We start from the raw sequence: 11,427 nt of genomic DNA on the forward strand, positions 1-11,427 counted from the left end.
GCCACACAGCCAGGACTCACACAGGGGCCGGGCAGGGAAGGCTGGGCCCCGGTGGGTAGGGGGCGTGTAAAACGGCACGGATTGGGTGTGCCGAGGGCCAGCCGAAGGGCCAGCCCAGGAGGGAAGGAGGAAGGAAGCGGGGCGGCTGCTGATAAGGCCCCACCTTCCTGAGGGAAGGTGACCCTGGCTGCAACAGCCCTTCCCTTTTCCGAGTGACCTTCAGGTCCGGCCGCGCCGCTCAGCCCCTGGGCTCCGGTGCCGCCGGGCGGGTGCAGGCTGCCTTGCGAACGCTTGCCCAGGCCGTGGCTCTGCACTCGATCTGGCTGGTTTCCGCTGTGCACAGCAGGTCAGGGCTGTCAGGGCCAGAGGCAGCGGACCCCACGCGGCTCAGGACAGACTTCTCTCTGAAGTCCTGGGTCCTGGCGTGGCTCCGTGGCTGAGCTTCGACCTATGAACCAGGAGGTTCAGTACCGGTCAGGGCACAGGCCCGGGTTGTGGGCTCCATCCCCAGTGTGAGGCCTGCAGGAGGCAGCCATCAATGATCCCCTCTCATCACTGACGTTTCTCTCTCTCTCCCCCTCTCCCTTCCTCTCTGACATCAATACAAATATATTTTAAATTAATAAAGTGTTGGGTCCTAACTTGCCTTTCTCTCCGATGTAACCCCTGGCTGGCCCGGGCAAAGGCCTGGTCAGTCCCCTCGCCGAGGGGACGGCGGGAAGTCCGAGGGCCGGAGCTCTGAGACAGACAGAGGGACGGGCATGCGAGTCAGAGCCCAGCTTCCCGCCTGTGGGGTCTGGCCCGGGAAGCGCCGGGCGGAGGGTCCTGCAGACCCTGGAGGACACCCCGTGTGGCCGTTCTCCCAGGAGGGGGTGCTCTCCCCGGCCAGCTCCTCTCACGCTGGCTCCCCCCCTCGAGAGCCCCAGCCTGTTGCTCAAAGCAGCACGTGTTACAAGCCCCCTGTTCACAGGCGACTCCTCGGACCCGTGAACGCAGACGCCAGCGGGTGCTGGGCCGAGGAGGCCAGGGAGCGAGGCTCAGAGGTGCCCCTCCAGCCCGGCTCCCCACCACCCAGCCTCCCAGCCAGCCGGACTTCCGCCCACAAACAAAACCAAACCCGAGCCCCCTCCCAGCCCTGCGGTGAGAAGTGCCTCAGACCCGCAGGCAGGGCTCTGATCTCCCTCCTCCTTTGTTTTTGTTTTCCGGCCGACCAAGGTGGGCTGGGCCCTGAGGCAGCACCTGCCTGAGCTCCACCCCAGGCACCTTCCAGGAGAAACACCCCACAGGGACCTGGTGGACGTGCGGACGGTCAGCAAGGGCCTGGCCCACAGGGCGTCCCAGCCCCGCCCCGCCCCACCCCGCCCCGGCCGCACTGGCCAGCACCCGCCCGTCCTCAGCGTCCAGTCCACTTCTGCGGCTGCTGGCGGGACCCCAGGCTCAGCAGGGACGCTGGCACGGAGGCTCTGCCACGCAGGGTGCCCGTTCACAGGAAGCTGGGCCAGGACCCTGCGTGGCTGAGACTCACCCCCAAAGGCCCTTCCTCAGCACCGGCCCCGTGTCCGGGGAGGGGGTGGCGAAGGGTGACCGCAGAGGCCGCGGGCGTGAGGCTACAGGAGAAGCTGCCGAGGGTGACCGGGGGCCGGGGCCGAGGGTGACCGGGGGCCAGGGCTGAGGGTGGTGACCGGGGGCCAGGGTGAGGGTGACCGGGGGCCGGGGCGAGGGTGACCGGGGGCCAGGGCGAGGGTGACCGGGGGCCAGGGCGAGGGTGACCGGGGGCCAAAGCCGAGGGTGACAGGGGGCCGGGGCCGAGGGTGACCGGGGGCCAGGGCGAGGGTGACCGGGGGCCAGGGCGAGGGTGACCTGGGCCAGGGTGAGGGTCACCGGGGCCAGGGCGAGGGTGACCGGGGGCCAGGGCGAGGGTGACAGGGGGCCGGGGCCGAGGGTGACAGGGGGCCAGGGCGAGGGTGACCGGGGGCCGGGGCCCAGGGTGACCGGGGGCCGGGGCCGAGGGGTCTGGACATTGGGACCAGGGCTGTCCCCAGGGTCTGGGCAGGCAGGAAGGCCGGGGGGACAGGCCAGAGCTTGGGTGGCGCTGGAGTCACACAGGAGCTCAGGGTCCTCCCAGAGGAGGTGAGCTGCTAAGCACGGAGCAGGACGGACGGCAGGAGGATCGCCCGCCCGCGCCCTTCCACTGGGTTAGCTCTGCGTCAGCCGGACAAGGTCACCGCCAAGGGCACTGCGCGTGGTGCCCGCGGGGGCCATGTTGGCGGGAGGCGGGCGCCTGGGCCTGAAGGCCAGAGCAGCGCCGGCCCCAGTGAGAGACGGCCCCGCCTGCTCCTGGTCCCCGGCCCCCGGCCCCCAGAGCTCGCCCTGCCTCCTCCTCCTGGTCCCCACCCCTCCCCCGGCCCCCAGAGCATCTGCCACCCCCCAAAGCTCCTGGACACAGCCTCCGGCGTTCACACCTCATGGTCTTCACTCACACACTCACACACACACACTCACACTCACACACACACTCACACACATACACACACACACACACTCACACACATACACACACACACATACACACACACACTCTCACACACACACACACACTCACACACACATACACACACACTCATGCACACACACACTCACACATATACACTCACACACACACTCACGCACACACACACACACACACACACACACACGCGCGTCAGCCTCGCAGACGCCCTGTGAGCTTGGCGTCATTGCCCCCATTTCCCGAAGAAGCTGAGGCGGGAGCAGTGGACTCGCCGGCCTGAGGTCAGCAGCCAGCGGGTGGCTGAGCCAGCGTCCTGCAGGCCCCTCGGGGTTGCTCCCCGCCTTCCTCCTCCTCCCCCAGCCACAGGCCAGGGAACGGACGGCCTTCCCCGCCGGGGGCAGAGCACTGGAAGGAGGCGAGGAGCTTCCTTCCGTTCCAAACCCGTCCTGAGCCCCCGAGGGAGCTGATCTTCTGGGCGCCACGGGGCGGGCTGGGTCTAACCGGCAGAGCACCCCGGCCCTCCCCCGCTCGAGGTCCCTCTCGTCACCTCTGACTCACAGATGCACCCTGGGCGCCACCCAGTCTGCCCATCCTCCGTCCATTCGGTCACTCTCTCACCCACTCACAGGGCCGAGGCGTGGACCACCACGTGGCCCCGGCCAGGAGCCAGCCATTTCGCAGACAGCACTCACCCAGTTCCCTCTCAGCCCCGTGGGCCCGGCTGTCACCTTGATTTTCAGTCAAAAAGCAGGGAGAGCTGAAACCGGTGTGGCTCAGTGGATAGAGTACTGGCCTGCGGACTGAAGGGTCCCAGGTTCGATTCCGTCAAGGGCATGTACCTTGGTTGCGGGCACATCCCCAGTAGGGGAGTGTGCAAGAGGCAGCTGATCGATGTTTCTCTCTCATCGATGTTTCTAACTCTCTATCCCTCTCCCTTCCTCTCTGTAAAAAATCAATAAAGCATATTTAAAAAAGAAAAAAAAGCAGGCGCCCACCCAGCCGGGCTCAGCGGTTGTGTGCTGACTGTGACCCAGGAGGCCAGGGGTGATTCCCAGCCAGACCTCAAGGACCCTGCAGGAGGCAGCGGTCCCTGACTCTCACCACGGATGCCCTCTCCCTCCCTCTCCCTCCCTCTCCGAAGCCAATACAAATGTTTAACAGTAAGGAAGTAAATAAAGTGGCCGGCGAGTTTCCGAGCGAGAATCCAAGCTGGGTTTCCTGGTGCCGAGCCGGTGCTCTCTGCCGGACTCCACTGCCACCAGCCGCCCCTCGCCTCCGCCTGCAGGTTACGGAGCCTCCACCCACACCCGGGCCCCCGGGCCCTCGCCCCCTCGCCCCCTCGGCCCCCCGGCCCCCCGGCCCCCCAGCCCCCTCGGCCCCCTCGGCCCCCCGGCCCCCCGGCCCCCCGGCCCCCCGGGCCCTCGGGCCCCCCGGCCCCCCGGCCCCTCGGCCCCCCGGGCCCTCGGGCCCTCGCCCCCTCGGCCCCTCGGCCCCTCGGCTCCTCGGCCCCCCGGCCCCTCGGCCCCTCGGCCCCTCGGCCCCCTCGCCCCCTCGGCCCCCTCGGCCCCTCGCCCCCTCGGCCCCTCAGCCCCTCGGCCCCTCAGCCCCTCGGCCCCTCGGCCTCGGCCGGCGCCCAGCTTGGCGTGGGCCAGACATTCACTCCGGGCCCTCTATTCCGCCTGCTGGAGAGGCTGGGGTTCCGCTGCCGGCCACGTCTGCCCCGTTGGCGCCTGCCCAGCAGGACCGGGACCGGACACGGACGGTGGCGTGCACTTTGGGGCTCCATTCCCCTGCCCTGTGTCCGGGGAGGGGACCCCATGGAAGGTCTGGGCACAAACCCCCTGACTTCCCTGCCCAGAATTCCCTCCCGGTGGACAGCTTACAACTTAGGGTGCCAATCTCCCGGGGAAGGGGACACGGCCCCGCGAGGCCACGGGGACCCAGCGCTCTCACCGGTCAGCTCCCCGGAAACCAGGCTCCCACGCTCCCGTTCCCCGGCGGCGGGGCCACACGCTCCGACCCTCACAGTTCACTGTCCCAGAGCAGACAGCCGGCTGCTCGGCCGGCCCCTCCCGGGGTCAGTGCTGATTTTTCAGCGGATCAGGGGGGAGGGGACTCTCAGTGACGGGGTCTCAGTGACGGGGGGGGGTCCTCAGTGACCGGGGGGTCCTCAGTGACCGGGGGGGGTCCTCAGTGACCGGTCCAGAGAGAGGGCCGCAGGGACCCCGCCTGCTGGAGCTGGCCCCCGACCCGCTGGGACGAACGCACCCACTGAGCTTCCCAGCCCGCTGCAGAGAGGCTGTGGCGCGGACACAGGCTGGGGGGCTGGAGGCCGGGCTCCTCGGAGAAAGCCTGGGCCTCGCCTCTGGTTCAGGGTCAGAGTTCCCCAGAGGGCACGCTGGGAGCTGCCCTGACCTGGCCCGGACAGTGTTTGGCTACAACAGAGATAATGGCGTTTGTCGTCAAATATTGAGAAACCTCCGCTCGGTGGCCTCGGGGCTGCAGGCCTGGCCCAGCCGCCCCGCCCTGCAATGCTGCAGCGGCCCCACCTGACCCCGGCGGCTGCGATAAGGAAACTGGGACAGAGGGGGGGGCCGGGCTGGGGCTGCGGGCGCGGGCTCAGCCTGTGCGGGGCTGTCCTGTGCCCCCCCCATTCCGACCTTGAGGTCTCAGCCCTCAGGGCCCCCGGTGGAGCTGTCCTGTGTGGCCGGCGGAGGAGCAGGCCTCTCTGCGCCCCCCCCCCCCCCACGGCCCCACGGGGGCGGAAATTGTAAAACACGTCTGTGCCGGTTCCTGGGACGGCCCGGCCGGCGCCCCGAGTCAGGGACGCGCATTGGGGTCCCGGCCGGGGCTTGTGGGGTCAGAGGCGGTGACGTCCTGTGTGAGCCTCGTGCCACCAGCTCCCCCAGGAGGTGGCGACGCTGAGGGGGATCCTCAGGGGGAGGCGGGGCTGGTCTCTGCAGCACCCACAGAGCTGCTCCCGGATACCGCCTTCTCTCCGGGGGAGAGGCCGATGCCGCGGGCCTGGCTGAGGGTCCAGGAGGACGAGGCAGACGGAGGGCGCCCCCCTGGGCCCTCCCTGTGAAGGGGGCCTGGAGGGGCGGAAACCCCACTCTGTCCTCAGGCTCCGCTCAGGCTGCCGGCTGCTGTCATGGGACCGCTCGGCTTTTCTTAGGAGAGAAAACAATGGCCCCATTCAACGCCTCCGACTCCTGGAGCCCGAGTTAATGCCAGACCGGCGTCAGCGCCAGCTCAGGCAGCGCGGCCCGCCCGGCTCTCTCCCTGCCCTCCCTCCGGAGCCGCAATCGGCTCGCTTTCCGTTCTTACAAAATCCTGTTATAACCGGGGAGAGGGCAAAGATCTCCACCCCTCTCTCCGCCCGGCGTGGCCTCCTCCTCCTCCTCACCGCGGGTCTGGTTCTGAGGGGAGCGCCGAGGAGTGAGGGAGCGGAGGAGTGAGGGAGCGGAGGAGGCCCTCAGAGACCGGCAGTCCGCCTCGCTCTCGGCCCTCCCAGAGCTGAGCGATCGCTGAGGGGGCGTCCCAGGGCAGAGGGAGGGACCGGCTCACCCACCAGACAATCCACCGGGAATCGCCCGAGGGCTGTCCTTCCCGTGAGGTTTTCCTCGTTAACCTACAAACCTGCATTCTGTGGGAAGGAGCCCGGGCCGATCCGGCAGTCACACCCCCTCCCAGCCGCCTCGCAGCCCCACCCACATGGCTTCCCCTCCCTGCACCCCATACTGAGCAGGAGGGGTGCCCTCAGCCTTCCAGCCGCGGCCTCAAACCGAACCCCAGCTCTCCGAGCCCCCGCTGCTCTTCCCACCGGGCCTCCACAGCACAGATGGGAACGGCCGAGGTCCAGGGAGGCCGCTGCTACCCAAGGTCACACAAGGTCACGCAAGGTCACGCAAGGTCACGCAAGGTCAGGGTGCAGCGGGGGCCACAGCCCACCTGCTCCTGCCTCCAGGAGGGGGTGTGCCGGCATGTCTGCAGGTGGCTCCGCAGGGCCCTCACCTGGTCCCCCCAGCACCCCTGGCCCTGGTCCCGCACATGGGAGGGCGGCCAGGCCAGGCCTTGTCCCCGGGAGTCCAAGCCCGGCCATGGACCGGGGCCCGGCCTCCCCTGACCCGCCCAGTGACCCACAAGAGCCCTCTATCACCCGGGGAGACCCACCCCCCCGCCCCCCTGTCCACCCCCAACCCCCACTCCTCCCACCTCACCTCCCTCACTGCCCCCTATTCCCCGCCCCGTCCGCACACCCTGACCGCAGACTGGCCCTCATCCCACCGGCCCCGCTGGTCCGGCTCCTCCTGCAGGGCCCAGGCCCAGGCCCAGGCCCACCGCTCCGCTGCCGCAGCTCCCAAACCAGGCCACGGCCACCAGCCACACCCCCTCCACCCGCCCCGCGCCAGCTCGCCGTCACACTCACGGCCCAGGAGCCGGCGGGAGGCTGAGGGGCCCCGGAGGGGAGGCACCGGGTGGACGGCGGGTGGCGGACAGACAGTGGTCCCGGGAGCCGCTGGAGAAGAGTCCCATCTTCCTGGGAGAGCATTCTGCAGCAGCAGGTCCTCCCTCCTGCAGAGCCCTCCCCTCACACCCAACCCCAAACACAGCCCCGCCCAGCCCCAGCCCTGTCCTCGGCACCCCTCCCTGCACCGGGTGTGAGGGCGCCCCCTCCCTGCACCGGGTGTGAGCGGCCGAGGCTAATACCCTCCCGGGCCCAGTGCCGGAAGGGCTGTGTGAATGTCCTTCAGCCTCAGAGCCGTCCGTGCCGAGAAAGTGCCCAGCCCCGTGGACAAAGCAGAGGGAGCTGTGGGGCTGCAGGAAAGGGGACTCGGCTGAGGCCAGCGCTCCCCCGTCCAGCCGGCCGCTGCCCTCGCCAGCGCCCCGGGCTCACCCGCACCTCAGACCCACCCTCACACCGGGCTCAGAGCGGACTCCAGCGCCGAGGGGCCGGGCTCAGCCTGGGGCCCAGTCCAGCCCGGCTCGGAGGGGGCGGCTGGGGGCATGGGGACTGGAATAGATGAGGGTGTGAGTGCGAGTGTGAGTGTGTGTGTGTGTGTGTGAGCATGAGTGTGTGTGTGAGCGTGTGTGAGAGTGAGTGTGTGTGAGTGTGTGTGAGCATAAGTGAGTGTGTGTGTGTGTGTGAGCATGAGTGTGTGTGTGTGTGTGTGCATGTGTGAGCGAGTGTGTGTGTGTGAGCATAAGTGAGTGTGTGTGTGTGAGCATGTGTGTGTGTGAGTGAATGTGTATGTGTGTATGTGTGTGAGTGTGTGGTGTGTCTGTGTGTGAGTGTGTGTGTGAGTGTGGTGTGTGTGTGAGTGAGTGTGTGTGTGGTGTGTGTGTGAGTGTGTGTGTGGTGTGTGTGTGAGTGTGTGTGGTGTGTGTGTGAGTGTGAGTGGTGTGAGTGTGTGTGTGAGAGCGTGTTTCTTTGTGAGCATGAGTGTGTATGAGCATGTGTGTGTGTGAGTGTGTGTGTGTATGTATGTGTGTGTGTGTGTGAGAGTGTGTGAGTGTGAGAGTGTGTGTGAGTGTGAGAGTGTATGTGAGTGTGAGAGAGAGAGGGCGGGAGGGAGAGAGGGGTCTGACTAACGTATAGTTTGACTCTAAGCCAGACACACAGGCCCTGAGGCACAGCCTCTCCGCCAACGGCCGGGAGAGATAAATAAGGAGGAAGCCGCTCTCGCGTGAGAGCCGGGCGGCCGATAAACCGCTATCTGCCGGGGGGGGGGGGGGGGGGGGGGGGGGCAAACAGGCAGACCCTCCCCCGGCAGCCCCCGGCGCCCAGGCCGGACCCGGGCCCTCCACGCGGAGTCAGATTTCCCTCGGCAGCCGCGCTGTCTGCGGCCGATGCCGCTGAGGTCTGCCTCCGGCACAGTCCGCAGTGCGGCCTCAGATAAACTCACAATTCTTCACAGGTTTCAGTGTCTTAACGTTCACACACTGACCGCTGCCTCCTGCACGCCCCCCACTGGGGACCGAGCCCGCACCCGGCCTGGCCCTGACGGGAATCGAACCCTGACCCCCAGGTCCCCAGTGGACGCTCGCCCCGAGCAGAGCGGCGTGCGGGTGCTGACGCTGAGTGGACACCGTGTGTGGTGGGAACGGTGCTGTGAACGCCTCGGCTCTGCAGAGGCAGCTCCCCCGCTCCGGAGCAGGGATTCCCAGCGGGGCACCCGGCCTGAGCCCAGGGGTCTGCTCCCGAGAAGCCTCAGCGGCCGGGTGGCCCAGGAGCCCCTCACACAGAGGCTCCCCTCGGGGTGTGTCTGGGGGGGTGAGGGGGAGTCTGAGCCCGGATCCCAGCCTCGATGGACCGATCCAGAGGCCAGGCAGCCTCTGACCACCCCTGCAGCCCCCTCAGCACCGTGTGGAACCAGTGGCTTTCACCCTGAGTGGAGTCTAAGACCCCACAGGACAGTCCCAGCACCACCCTGAGAGCGCCCTCACCCCTCCCCACACCTGCAACTTCCCTGACACCCCCCCTCCAACACACAAACCTGAGGGCCCCTCAACAAAGCCGGCTTTCCAGGACTCCAGCAATCACAGGGTGACACCCCAAACCACCCTGCCCCTCCCCCTCTCCCCTCCCCACCCCGGGGGGCTCCGAGCTCCGGGCTCAGACCACACACCCTGCGCCCGGAGAAACCCCGGGGGACCCGAGCCAAGGCCCTGGAAGCAGACACCTTTTCAGACTGCAGAAACCAGAGGCGCAGGTAACCCGGCACTCCGATAAGCCCGCCCGTCTCTCCTTAGCTCTCACCCGGGCTCTGAACCCGCAGCCCCTCCCCACGCCTCCCTTCCTTTGTGGTGTTTCTAAGGGACCCACAATGGAGGCTTACAGGAGGAGAAATCTCAGGAGGGGAAGGGAGAGGGGAGGGAGGTGACGGGAGAGGTGCCAGGCCCCAGGCACTCACGCCGGCCCGGGCGGAGGCCTCTGTCCAGGCCAGAAACGGGCCCCCTGGCGCCTCACTCTCCCTCGGGGCCTACCCCACCCTCCTTGCTCCGAAGCTCCCTGCAAAGCTAAAGGTTCAAACGCACACTCTCTCACACACACACTCACACGCACACACACGCTCACACACACTCACACACACACTCACACACACACACACACACACACTCACACTCACACACACACACACTCACCCGCTCACACACACACTCACACACACACACACACTCACACACACACACTCACACACACTCACTCACACACACATACACACTCACACTCACACACACACACACTCACCCGCTCACACACACACTCACACACACACACACACTCACACACACACACTCACACACACTCACTCACACACACATACTCACACACACACTCACTCACACACACATACTCACACACACTCTCACACACACACACTCACCCGCTCACACACACACACACTCACACACTCTCTCACACACACACATCACACAACACACACACTCACACACACACACACACTCACACACTCTCTCACACACACACTCACACACACACACTCACCCACACACACACACACACACACTCACACACACTCACACACACACACTCACACACACACACTCACCCACACACACACACACACACACTCACACACACTCACACACACACACTCACACACACACACTCACATACACACACACACTCACACACACACTCACACACTCTCTCACACACACTCACACACACACACTCACACACACTCTCACACACACACATGCACACACTTACGCACACTTACACGCTCATGCACTCACACATACCCACATTTACACACACTCACACACGCTTGCACACACACACTTGCACACACTCACACAACTCATACACGCGCACACTTGTGCGCACTCACCACGGTCACATGCACATGCACTCGTGCACACGTGTGCACACTCCCCTCACAGGCTCTCCTTGCAGCAGCCCTCCACCCCCAGCTCAGGGCACTCGCTCCGCCAGAGAAGCGGGAGATGGCGGTGACGGGTCCATGAGAGGCCACGGGAGGAGAGTGAGCACTGGGCGCCAGCCCCGGGCCTGGCCCAGCGATGGGGCTGTGCTTCCCGGTGCCCCCCGCCCTGTCTGCGTGCTGCCCCCCGCGGCCCCCCGCCATGTCTGCGTGCTCCTCCCCGGTGCCCCCTGCCCTGTCTGCGTGCTGCCCCCCACGGCCCCCGCCCGGCCTCCGCAGAAGCTGGCTGTCAGAGTCACAGCCCCACTGTCCTCACAGAACCTGTTTGTCCTCCTGCGCCCGGAGCAGGACTGAACACCGCCGGCTCTGGCCGGAGTCAACGGCCGCTCTGCAGCCTCCGACTTCCTCGTTCCTGCCCGGAGCTTAACGGGGACGGCGGGCAGACCGCCCTGAGCCCCCGTTTCCTGGGGAAACGTCTGTTTTCACCCCTTTCCCTCCGTGGGGACCCAAGGTCCCCCATTCCCCATTCCCCTCCCGGCCCGAAGGCTCCCAGGTTTCTGCCCTCCCCAGCCGCCCGCCCGCCACAGACACACTCCTGGGAGGACACGCCTGGCCACCCGTGAATGCCGGCCTCCCAGGGCAGCACCTGCCCGCCGGCCCACCCGGCTGGCCGCACCGCGGAGGGGCCGCGGGGCCGCGGGGTCACAGGACACAGCGAGGACTCGCCAGGGCCGGCGGCTGCTCCCAGCCTCACGGCTTATTGAGACTCCGAGGAGCCCCCTGATAATCCCACCCAATAACCCCGTTCACCTGCCAGTGGCACCGAGAAAGCCAGGCCAGACTCAAATAAAGCAAATGCCGGAGGCCAGCGCCGACCTTGAGAAGTCCCCATCTGGTGAGAGGACAGACGCAGGCGTGGGTGACCCGCTGGGGCCCAGGCCGGAGGAGCACGGGGGGGGGGGGGGGGGGGTGCCCCAGGTGGGAGGAGCCGGGAGGCTCAGCCGTGGA

This window comes from Pipistrellus hanaki (assembly GCF_964339955.1).
Source record: "Pipistrellus hanaki genome assembly, chromosome: 12".
Taxonomy (NCBI): domain Eukaryota; kingdom Metazoa; phylum Chordata; class Mammalia; order Chiroptera; family Vespertilionidae; genus Pipistrellus; species Pipistrellus hanaki.